The following is a 13,522-nucleotide window of genomic DNA, read 5'->3' as shown; positions in this document are numbered from 1 at the left end:
ATACATGCATGTACTTTTTGTTTTGCATCTTCACATAGTGTAAGTATGTTGACTCAGTAGCAGCGTTAGAAATAAGATAGATTTTCTCTGTCACAATCATTTTGGACAAAGCAACTTATGTTTAGTCTCAGATCCTTGATAATACTGTACATGATTCACACTTTTACTAAGGAGTCCACTTTTACAGCATACGGTCAGATATTTATGTGCCACAGTATAAACACAAACTGTTTTCTTTTAGAGGCAGAGGGGATCGGAAGCGACACTTAGGCCAGGGCAGTATAGCATAATAAAACGAATATGAGCTCTGGATTCAGAAAATCTGTATTTGAATATCACTCATGCTGATTCCTATTAGCTGTATGGCCTGTTGTGCCACTTTCTCCGCCATCTCCTTTGCAAGACTTGATTTAAACGTTAGAGATAGCTTAGGTAGCAGGTTTGGGATCATACCAGGTACATAGTAGATGCCCCTTATTCCATCTGCCTTTTTCTTTAAAATATTTTCACTATTTTTGATGTTTTAGAGACCTAGAACAGTTGTGTGTCAGAGGAATCGGGGGGATGTGTGAGATGGATTTGCCTGTTTGTGGGAACCAGTCTTTCAGTGTTAAGATTGATAAAGCTTAAACAAGGCAAAAATAGGTTGCTCAGTAAAGTATATACCTTAGCAAACAACCAAGAAAACACCTGCACTTGAAAAGAAAACCTTGAAGTGTAAATCTATACTCTTCCTGAAGGAGCATATCAAGACTCGTATCTATACAATAATAAGTAATTACTGAAAATTCTAGTGACATTGAATAGTTGACTAATTTGAAGAAGACAAGCCCAGAACATTTGGTGTCTTAGATTATTCTCATTAAACTCCAAAAGAGTTCTGGCTGCTCGGCTCCTGTAGATAGGTGCCCAAGAGGGCTTGACTGAGCTGAAGTTTAACGATTAGTTACCTCCTGACGATTTCATGGCTGTCGCCACTCAGCGGGGGCCTGCAGGCTGTTTCTAATTTTGCTCCACTTGTTGTCTTAAACCATCTCCTGGGACTGCATGTGAATTGTTATCCAAAGTGACAGTGCCTCTCGTCACTGACAATTTTTTTATTCCTTCAGACTGAGAATGATAACATTTTCCCCTGTATAAATGAGCCTGAGAAGTAATTATATTTTATGATGACATTGAGCTGAGATGTCCATTCATTCCCAGATTGTCTCAAGCTTCAATCCTGTAGGGAGATGACCTTCCTTAGTTTCTGGCAGCCTAACTAGATTTTCCAGGTTACATTCTATGGCATTACCTACATTATGCATTTAGCTTGATATTATGGAGCACTATGGTATATCCCCTTAGCTTCCTAAAAGGGACAGAAAACATTTCTACATGATAAGAAAATGTTAAAATAGAGGGAAAATACTTTAAGTCAGTCTGGGCCATGCATGTCTTTTCCATTTGTTTATATCTTCCTGGAGTCCTCAAAAATACCTATGCTCAAAAAGATTGGCTTATTTAGTCAATTCTGTAAATTCTCATCTTTATACTGGGGGCGTGGGGTGACAAAGACTACTGAGAACTTTTCCTGACACAAATAAATACTTACTCCCTTGTAGAAAAAATTGGGGCCAGCAAAACTTATGAACCAAAGTTTAAAATGAGAAGTGTAGAAGACCTAAAATGTTGCCATCAAGTAAGAATAATTAAAAAGGATGTCCTGATAGTCCTAAGAGGTTTCAGAGGTCTTTAAAATTAATATGGAAGTCTCTAAAACTTTATTTTTTCTATTGTATATTCTGCGTGTAGAATATTTTTACTGGAACTTTCTGTCTTCTCCCCATGTCCAGGTTTATATGCAATTTTAGTTTTCTTTAAAAAATTGCATTCCTCTGTTATTTTGCATGTATCTTCCTAACCACCATATTTTTTTTCAAGGTGATTTTCATGGCATCTTTGTTTTTCCTTTTTCCTTTTGGTAAGCATATGTATCTTTACTGTAAAATGTACATATGCTGTTGTACGGTGATGGGGGAGGCTCTGCTGTATTAAATAGAAATGCACTGCTCTTTATTGTCAAGAGTAACTTCGTATAGTTCATTTGTTTCCTTTCTGTGGCATATGCATTGTCATGCAAATTGTTAAATTAGTTTTTTAGCTGCTTGTTATTTTTCTTATATACACTTATACCTTTATTATAGTGATCCATATTGATTTCAACTTCTGTGCATTTCTTTCCCATTCTTTTTATTTCTCCTTTTAGACAGGACAGTCTGACATCTTCAGTACATGTGGATAGACACTGCATTATAGGTGTACTCTTAAGTTTCATGTGATTTAATATGTTAAACTCTGTACTACCTTGATTCCTGGAGTAATTGAAAATCAGCATTTGTTTTTAATGCAACCAACATTGTACAAGATAGTAAAGAGAATCCCAAAGTCCTGAAATAATGGACATTGGTGCCATCTATATAGAAACCTGGAGAGAATATGAAGTAAGTAGAGGTTTGGATTTAAAACAATCTGTTGAAATTGAAATGAGATGATTAGTCAAATTTGTGATTTTTCTTTCCATTTAGAAGTATTTAGAATTACTTTTATTCACTCTTAGAATTAATATTTAATGTAAATCATTACTCTGGGTTTATCAATATGATGCATATTTGATTATAAATGTATTAAGCATACTCATTGCTACACATTGGGGTTAAATGTAAAATGTGGGATCTAGACTGTGATTGCATAAGATTATGAAATCAAATCTGGTGAATAAGTTAACCATTCTGTTTAATTTCACAACCATTTTGACTTACCAGTCCCCAAATAGAGTGGCTTCTTGGTGTGACTAGAATGGCCAATTAAAAAGCACATTAGCTAGTCAACTGATTGCTTTGAATTGCTAAATTTGATCTCTTCAGTATACAAGTCTGAATATATTGTTTTTTAAATTTTCCAAACTCCTCTATATTCAGAAATATATCTTGTATTAGGAAGAATTTTTATTTAAGCAATAATGTGTTTTGACAGATTTGCATCAGAGAAACTGAGGATATAAACAAGTTTCTATACATAATCATTGTTCTTTCAAATTTCATGCTTTGTCAGTAATAACAAATCATAAGTTCTAAACTTGAAAATGTTTACTTAGCCTAAAGTTCTCAAATTTTCCACAAAGAACAAGGAAACAATCTTTATTTGTTGCAGTAATCATTTGTGAGCCCCATTCTTTGATAAATAGGGGATTATTTTGTGGGTACAAACTAGTCATATAACACAAATCTTCCCTGGACATGGAAGAAAAATATTTTTAAAGAATGAATTTGCAACTTGGAAATGCAGAAATCTTGATTCATCTTATATAGGTGAGCAATTCATTACAAAGGTTTATGTTAATATACAGCAAAATATGACTCACTCTGTGATTTTGCTGAGCTTAGTTTTTGTGGAAAAAGCAGATTGTGTTTGATTCCTGATGAGTGAGGATGGTAGGAGCAGCCTAGCCAGATCCTTACATCACCTTTGGAATTATGTCTCTTTTTTAAAAAAAATTTTTTAGGTAAAAACTATATTTTGTTCTTTTTAAATTAAATAGTTGTCTTTAGTTGTCTTTTTTTTTCTTCCTTGATGTCTTTACTGAGTGTAACAATAATGTGTCTTAAAAGAGGGCAAAGTCATAAAATACTTGGAAGAAAATGTGCAGCCAGCAAGTCACGGGATAAAAGGAGACTGAGTCAAACCAGCGTGAAGCAGTTAGTTTCTGATTGCCGCAGTTGATAACGTTAAGGAAAGTTTATTTATGAGGAACTTGTGAAAAAAATGATTTGAGGCAAATTCCTCACAGTTAATATGGTCATGGTTGATTTTTAAATCAGTACTTAAAAATCTTATCAGTGGCATTTTCTGTACTTTACACCCCTAAATCTCATTATTCTTTCTCAGCATGAAGTAGGTAGTAACATACCATCTACTGATGCCAAGGTAATCAAAGGTTTTTCCTGCTTTGTTGCTTCATTTTTAAAAACATTTTAATATAATTTTTAAAGGTTATACTCCATTTACAGTTATTATAAAATATTGGCTATATTTCCTGTTAAACCATTGTCTTTTTAAAAAAATAACTTCTCTCCTTTGTTGGATGTCCTCCTTAAGGAGTTGACCAAGGAAGCAGGTTTACGAATTAGGCATTCTGAGGTATTACTTATCTAACGTATCTTGATGCTACTTTCACCCTTGAGGGTAGATTGCCTGTAATAAAATTCTCAGGTGAAAATAATTTTCCCCTCAAATTTTGAAGTCATTTTGTTGTCTCATAGGCACTTGTTGTGATTCACAAATTTAATTCTTAATGATTTCTGGCTTTTATACTTTGTATGAAAATCCTTACCAATTTTACCCTTAACAATGCTCTAAGAAGATACGGCATAATTTCTTAGCCATTTTGTTTAATATCATAATTATGTCATTGGTTCATATTATTTATTGCATTTGACACTTAGTTGTTGCCTTTTGAACTGAAATATTACATCTTCAGTTCTAGGAAGTTTCCTTTATTATTTCTTTGATAATTTTAAGACTTCCATTTATCTTCTATTTTAGTTAGCAGTTGCTGTGTAGCAGACCACCCCCAAACAGCATCTTAAAGCAATGCTCATTTATCTTTTCTCACCTCTCTGCTTTCCTACTGTGGCTTGACTGACTTGATATGGCTTAGCTGAATGGCTCTGCTTTATAGTTAAAAGGTCTGTGAGTCAGCTACTTTGACTGTTTCCTGTGTTTGAGTAGACGGCTAGCTAGGTGTGTTCCTCACATGGCAATGACAGATAAACAAGCAGGCTTAGAACCAGCACACTGTAATTTCCATCCTATAACAGTGGAAGAGAATTGTACTTTGCCCATGATGAGACCATAGCAAATCTGTGCATGTGGAGGACTAAAGAATCAGGGCCAATAATGCCACCCACCATACTTTGGAAATCATATACATTGGATCTTGTATCTCCTCCTTGATTGTTTACCCCTCCACCTTTTTTCCATTATGCTACATGTTGGGAGATTCCTTTTGCTTTTCTCTTTTAACCCTTCAATTGAGTTTTTCTATCATTTAAAAAAAAATTCTCGAGAATGCTTTCTTCTGTGAATATTTTATTTTCGTGGGATCTTGTTTTTATTTTATGATATATTTTTGTCTCTGAAAATGCTACTTGTGTGTCTATACATATATATTTTGAGGTATGTGTGTGTAATACATATATACTTTTTGTGTTACTCTTGCTCTTGAACATGACTATTTCTTCAGGGTTTCTTTTTTCTGTTTCTGTTGGTGTGGATGTTACCTGTCTTTCGTGTTAGAGGTCATAAGTATCTTGTGATGGTCATTAATTCATTTGCATTTAAGATTGAAAGAAAAAATGTTAATGTACACCCTACATATAGATATGGTTGCCTACTGGTGCATGTCCGGCAGAGATGAATCCTCTAATTTGCTGTTTGCAGGTAAAAGTTGACCACCAGCAATCTAGGTGGTATGGAACGGAAGGAGTGTTTGGCATCCCATTGTTCAACATAAAAATTTCAGTTAAACCTCTTACTTCTAATATGTCCCCTCTGTTGAGTCTGGCAGGCCTCAGGTTCAAGTATTCTCTGATTCAGTTGTTCCAAAAAATAACTTTACTCAGATCTTCTCTTAAGGTGGAAGAGGGTTAGTTTAATAACAGCTTAGAGTAGATCAAATAATTATGAAGTCCCAAATACAAAGTTGCACTGGACTCTTCCTGTTTTCTAGGCCCAGCTCCACATCCTGTAATTTGGAGCATATCACATCTTCATTTGTGAAGTCCTTGGCATTTTAATGTATTTTTAGTACTTATCACAAGAATACAGTCTTATTTCAGCTGTTCTGTAGATTTATTTTTCTGTGTCTATTTTATGTGATTGTGACTTTGGTATATAAGTAGGTACTATTAATATTTCTATTTTAAAGATGAATGAACAGAGATTCAGAAAGGTTGCATAACTTGCCCTGTGTCTCAAGCAAAGATGAAACTGAGACCTGATTCACATTTCATTTTCTGGTGATAGAAAGGGATTGAATGTTTTTTCTCTGGTTGGGAACTTCCCTCCCTTTTACTCGCTGTAATTTAGGTAATTCTCCAGGGAGGCAGAAAAGAAGCAGGAAAATCAAGGTGTTCAGACACCAATCTAGAAGCTTAAACAGACTTCTCTGCCTCATTAAGCAAACATTGAAGAAAAATAGAGAAAAAACAAGCCATTGACACCAACATTTCTATGTTCATAATTTCGACATATTTTCCAACTCAGACATTCCAATAGGTGTGATTAGGACTTTAAATATGAATGAAGCTGTCAAAAAAGAAGAGGGGAAAATTAATCTTTCATTTTTTTTACTCACTTTTCTGTCTCCATTAAATGCTATGCATTCTTGCCTATGATACAACTATAGAATATTGAAATTTTAAACCTCTCCAGCTTAACTATTTTTCCTCTTCATCAGCCATAGGATGGACATGTGTTTAAACATCATTTGGCATAGATATGAATGTTCTTGAGTATTTTCAACTAAATTTCCAACTGATATATTATTCAACAGTTTGTCAATTTTAAACAAATTGATAGAAGAGGACTGCCCCATTTAATGTTCAAATCTCCAGCCAAATGAGAGGCAAATCATGGAAAATATTCAGGACATTTCCATTTTCTTCACGATAGCAGTGCTGGATTCTAGATTCCCTCTTTCTGTTTTGGGAAGAGAATCTAATTTCAATAAACTTTGACAATTTCTGTGTTTTACTTTAACTAACCCAAAGGAAATGTTTTATTTTTTTTAAATTTTACTTGAATTAAATACCAATTAATGATTTTTTATTTCTTTCAGTATGTTGACTATATGTGAATGGCTGATTCTAGATTTATATTCCACATAGAATATAACTGATTTTAAATTAACAGGCCATCAAAATTAATGAGTTTTTAGAAAACAGGTGACTTTTATTAGTAGCCATGTGTATATACTTATAAAAATAGAAAAGGCTTTAAAAATTAAAAAAATACTACCACTGTCCCATCATTTTCACCAAAATAACTAGTAAATTCTAAAATGTTGATTTCTCTATTTATCCTGGGTTTTCTCTCTTTATGCTGGATTTCATATTACAATAGCAATGCCCTTTTATTCCCTTCCTGCTGTGGAATGTTAATTCCATACTTCTGCTTCTTATTGGGTTAAAGTGTGTTATAAGATTATCATTATACTTTTAATGGTACCAAAATCTCAAGTCATACTTTTTAATTTAGTATTTTTTCAAACATATGTAAAAGTGGAAAGAATAGTACAATGAGTGTCTATACATCACAACCTAGTTTTAACTATTAACATTTGCCACACTTGTATCATCATCTAGATGAATAAATACATGGATACATATTTCCGCTGATTTAATTGAAAGTTACAGAAAATTCATTTTGAGTCATAGTTACAAAGACTTTCCCCATTTACAGATTATAAATATAAATGAATTCATCACAAACTCACTTATGACTTTCTAGCTGCTGTGCTTTTGTGTTTATATCTTGGATCCATTTGGGGTTTATTCTGTGTATAATATAAAGAATAAATAAAATTTTGTCTTCCTATAAAGTACAATCAAGTTTCTAAAAACCATTTATTAAAATTACTATTCTCATATACTAAAGGTTTTTTCCTAGAATTTTTTGCAATTATAAATTCAATCACTTCTTCCACTGTGTTATCTCTTTGAGGTTTTTTAATATATGCTAACTTTTGACTTTTATATATCAACTAATCATCGTGCTGCTATACTGAAATATTTTTCAAATTAAGTTTTCACTTGATTTGTTTTTCCAAATTTATCAAATCATTGTAAATAATATTACCTTTATCTCTTCTTATCCATCACTCAGTTTCCTCTTTTCAGACTGAATTGAATAATACCCCAAAATAAGTAAAAATAGTAGAGATTGCAAGTTAATCCTTGCCTTTAACCTGACTTTAGATGTCATACTGATTTGAGGGTTGAAATGAAAACATCTGTTTCTATTCTATTGAGTTTGTTAATCCAGAAATTTTTATATATTTTTGGCAACTCAAGGAAAGGAACATATGGCTAGATAGGATTTTTTTTCTATATCTCATAAACATATTAATGGATTTTCTAATGTGAACCATTCATGCAATCCTAGAATAAATCTCACTTAATCATGGTATGCCTATTTTTAATCTGTTGATACACTGTTCTTTTTAACGTACTCTTTAAGTTTTTACATTGATATTGTTCTGTAACTCTCCCTTTTTCTTACCATCTTTATCACGGTTGGGTACTCTGTTAGTATCCTGTGCCTGATATAACAAACTACCACTAACTTGGTGACAACAGGCACGCACTTACTCACAGGTCTGAAGGCCAGAATTCCAAGATCAAGCTGTTTGCACAGCCACATTCCCCCAGAGGTTACAGGAGATAAGCTAGTCCTTGCCTCTTGCCCTTCCTGCTGACTGTCAGCATTCTTTGCTTTGCGGCTGCATCTCTCTCCATCTTCATCGCTTTCTCCTGCGTATATGTCTAATTTCCCTCTGTCTGTCTCTTACCTGAACACTTGTGATGGCATTTAGGATCTGCCTTGAAATTCATTAAAATCTCGTCTCAAATTTTTTAACTTATTTACTTCTGCAAAGGCCCCTTTTCCAAATAAGGTCACATTTATAGATTCTAGGATTAGGACATGGACATATCTTTTTTGAATCACCATTCAGCCTACTACAGGTACCACCATTGTTTTCACCATTGCTGCGTTTCTTAAAGTAGCATTAGGATTATCTAGTTTTTGAAGGTATGGTGGAATTCCCCTGTGAAAATATGAGACTGTCTTTTTTGAGTGTGGGTAGGGTACAGTTGTTCTTACATAAGTTCCACTACTTCTAAGAAAATTGGAATTTAAACTTGTATATCTCTACTGGATTCAGTTTTGGTGAATTATATTTTCTTAGAAATGTAGTCAGTTTAATTAGGCTCCTCCCTTCCTCCTGTCCTTTCCCTTCCTCTACTGCTTCCCTTCCCTTCCCTTTTTTTTCTTCCTCCCTCCCTTCCTTTCTTCCTTTTGGTATTTATAAATTTGTCTCTTTAAATTTTGAATGTATCAATATTTATTTTCTCTCCTTTTTGTTTTTCTGCCTTCTCCTCTTTAAAAAAATAGATTTTTCAAAGAAGCAGCATATTTATTTACTTAGAAGCTTTATTTTTTCTATTAAAATGCATTATTTCTGCTCATATCTTAATTTCTTCCTCATTTTATTGGTTTACTTTATTGTTGCCTCTCTAAATTTTGAGATAAGTGGTCAATAAATATCCACTAGCACTACCTCATTAATTATTGTTTGGCTCCTCTATATCCTTATGTATTTTTTATCCACAGGCTTTGTTTTACACAGAGGTGTATGAAAGTTGCCTACAGTTACTGCATTTCTTTTGGTATCTCCTTTTATCCATTATAATTGTGTCACTTTATGAAGAGTGTTGCTCATTGCTGTTTAATTTGGTATCCTGCTTTGCTTCACTTTATTTTCTGTGAATTCTAATTCATCAGATATCCATATCACCACCCTAATTTCTTTTTGTCTGCATTTGTTTTGCATGTTAACTCTTCATTTCTTTTAACCATTCTGATTGTAAATAAAATACATCTCTCTTATAGAAAGTAGACTGAGTTTTCTTCTGTATGCCAATAGAAAACATTTTTCTTTTAATAGGTGAGCTGAGCCTGTTACCATTTACCTATACAAATAAACTTTAGTCTGTTCTTCAATAACTATTTTGTTACTCTGCATGTTGTATTCTATATGCACTGTATCAACTGTTGTCTACATTACAATTTAAAATTTTAGTTTTGTACTCCTTCTTAATAAGTTCTGCTTTATTCTGATTACATTTATACTAAAACCTTGATATAGTGCCCTATTTCCCTTGCCTTTATTTCATTCTGCTACCCTGCTTGTCAGCTTTAAATGAGATTCTAGTCTTCTACCTATTACCTATCAAGTAGTCAGTGAGCTATTTTAAGTTTTTCCTTCATTCATGTTTAAGTTATATTTTTCTAGCTTGTCATTATACATACAGACTCTAGCCCTCACCTTTGTTTTAATCTTGAATCTTCAGCTACATGTATTCAAATTGATTTTTGTCTGTGCTTCCTTCAGCATCTTTTATGGAGTGAGGGCCATTCTCTAGCAGAATCTTCGTGATGGCTCTTGGGCATAGCATTCATTGAATGGTGACATATTAAAATGGTATTTCTGTAGCTTTGGTCTTAAAGCCACTTGGGTGAATATATGCTTGTCTGATATTCCTTTCATTGGGTTTCTTGTTACTCCACTACTGTCATACCCTGTATGTTACTGTCCAAAATACTGATGCACATGTTATTTTTCTTTACTTTGTATGTGACTTGGTATTTTTTGTTTGGAGGTCCATATATTTTCACTGCTCAAGGCAAATTTTCCTTGGCCTGAGGTAGAAACTTTCATTATGTAAATTTAAGCCATCACCCCATTCCATGAAGGTGTTCTTGAGTTAATGGTTTTAATAATAATTTTGTTCAATACCAGTCTTCAATATTCATCCTTTCTGTGACAACTTAAAGCCTGTGCCATTGTTTCTATTTCTTGGCCCTTTCTATTTCTATACTCAATGTCCCTTACTGTACTCTTAGTTTTATCTATTTGTGCTTAGGCATCTTGCAATGTTTTTCCTATGTTGAATCACCTACATTTTACCTCTTCTTATTGTTGGCCCACTTGTTGGAAATAAACCTGCAGCAGTTTTCTCAGGACATTGTGACCAATGGCATGAAGGCAAAACATATTACTACAGCAATTACACTTTAGACTAATTAGCAGATTTTTTTATAACAAGGATATAAAACAATATAGATACTAAACTGATTATTGATGTTTGTACTTTAATTTCTTATTAAAATTTGCTTTTATATGCTTCTAATGCTTTTTAAACTAGTAGAAAGATATTTTGTATCCTACATATAATGTTAATAGTTGTAACATATGCTTAGCTGGCACAGCAAAATTGTGTTTAATAAGTACTTGAGTATTTGTGTGTGTGTGTGTGCAATTTACTTTTTTCTTAATATAATTGCTTAGAGATGAAAATTATATTGGGTCTACTTTCTATTGCTTACCTTCCAAGGGAGAAGTGCAGGTCCTCTAATAAATGGTGCTTTCTGTAGGTCATCTTTGAAATATTTAATACTTGTAACAGTAGAGCCCTTTATTTCTTTGTTACCCTTTATCATGCAAACTAGGGACATCACCATCCAAAAGTGTCCTACACAAAATTGTCATTTCGAGCCTACACACTTTCCAAGTCCCTTCCTTGTAGCTTCCTAGTGATGATAATTCTGAATCTCCGGAACTCAAATGTGCTCTTAGTATTTCCCACCTAGATGTGCTGGATAACCTTCTGGTGGTAAACCCTAGGTGTATTTTCAGGGTTTAACCGCTAGTAGAGATCCACCACACTCTTCTGTGTAGGCTCTGCCTGATACTCTGCTAAGGGGCTGACTCAGCTAGTCTTTTCTTTTCCTCCAGGCACAGGTATATTGAAGCTTGCAGTACTGTTTTCTCTTATTCACTCTGTAAACTTGAGATATGAGTGATATAATTTGATTTCCTTATTGACATGTATGGTTTTTAAAAAGGAGGTGGGAATATTCAGGATGGCCACCATTATCCTCATTAAATTTTAATATTACTGTAAATCCCAAACTTGGACAAAATCACATGTACACATCAACAAGTAACAAATTATTCTAGCAAAGTAACTGTTCTGGGCTAAAATAAAATGTATAATATAACATAATGTAATATAATTCAGAAACTAAGATTTGATGGAAGTTAAATAACTGTTTTTAACATTAGAAGATCCTTAATAGTGTTTACTACAAGAAAGACAAAGGTCCCTTTCTTTCTAAAGGATATACAATGGAATTTTCCTAGCACAGTAGATAGCCCCACTTATAATCACCTATCCCCAAAGTTACCAATTCCAAAATTTACTTATCTGAACAGAAATGCCAGTTCTTTAAATATGTTGAACTTTCCATAAGTGCATAATAAATACATATTCTATATGCAAAGTCAGACAATAAGTGTCTGGAGATTTACTTTCTTTATACACACTTACACTATTATTAAGTAGCATGGGGTCTTTGTGAACTGAACTTAGACTTCTCATTGATGGTAGTTAGGATCGCCTAGGGTAACTTCCTTTCATCTTCCTACATAATAGAGAATTCTCTGAAAATGACCTGCAGGCTAAGAGAAAACAAAACTAAGCAAAACAAAAGCAAAAATAAACCCACAGCCTACTAGACTCTATACAAGATAATAAATAAGTTATATATCTGTAATGCCAAAAATGTTTAAATGCAGCATTGAGATTGCTGTTTTATGAAAATTAAAATAGGTTTTAAATTTTTTTTCTATTTTCTATGTTTTAAATATGGCCGAACTAAATCAATTTTAAGTCTATTTTAAAAGCACTGACTCTTACGATTTTATTTTTCCATGTATGTTTAGAGGAGTTTATTCATGTGTTTATCTTCTGCAATGTGTATTTTAAAGACGTGTCTAAAGGAATTTTAAAATAAGGTATTAAAAATCTAAACTCTTGCAAACAAAATATGTGTGCTTGAGGTGAGAGGCTCAGTCCTCTCTTTGCAGTAATATCACTGAACTCCTTAACTTGGTTGAATGTAAATTAATTTGATTCATTAATTTTAATAGGAATTTTTACCTTTGGATTAAGAACAAATAATTGTGTTGTGGGATATTTTAATACATTAATTACACATAACTTGATTGATAAAATTTGATAAGAACTATGTTTGCCATACACTCAACTATTTCATGCCAAGTTAGGAAACATGTTTCTCAATTACAGGAAATGTTTGCAAAGTTCTTTCCTTTATTAATTTTTCTCCTTATTAATATAAATATATACAGAGTCTCTGCTAATGTACTCTTTCTAGTTTTTCAATTCTAAGCTTTACAAGCTTTCTATTTCCCACCCTTTTTTCTCTACTTCTGTCTCATTTTAGTTGACCCTGGTTAAATGGTTTTCCATTTTCCTCCCATCCTTCATATTTTACTTTTTAATTTAATCAAGGTGCTATTTCCCAGAGCAGGAGGATATAGGGTTAAAACAGTGAACCTCAGCATCCTTAATCTGTGTTTTTTTGTATTAGGGAATATATAAATTAGATGAAGTAGATGAAATCATGGTGATGATTCCAAAAGTATAAGCAACAGCCTTGTTAGCTAATGGCCAACTGCTACCAGATGCACTCATGATTAATTTACTTAATTTGTTTGCTAATTTTCTAAATAACAATACATGATAAAAATGCAGATAAAAATACTATTATATTAAAAATAATGATCTCCACTTCTTTCCCAACACCTTAGTAATGCCACACTCTCAAGTGACAA

The sequence above is a fragment of the Balaenoptera musculus genome, chromosome 16, assembly GCF_009873245.2.
Source record: "Balaenoptera musculus isolate JJ_BM4_2016_0621 chromosome 16, mBalMus1.pri.v3, whole genome shotgun sequence".
NCBI lineage: Eukaryota > Metazoa > Chordata > Mammalia > Artiodactyla > Balaenopteridae > Balaenoptera > Balaenoptera musculus.
This window is presented reverse-complemented; position numbering follows the sequence as displayed.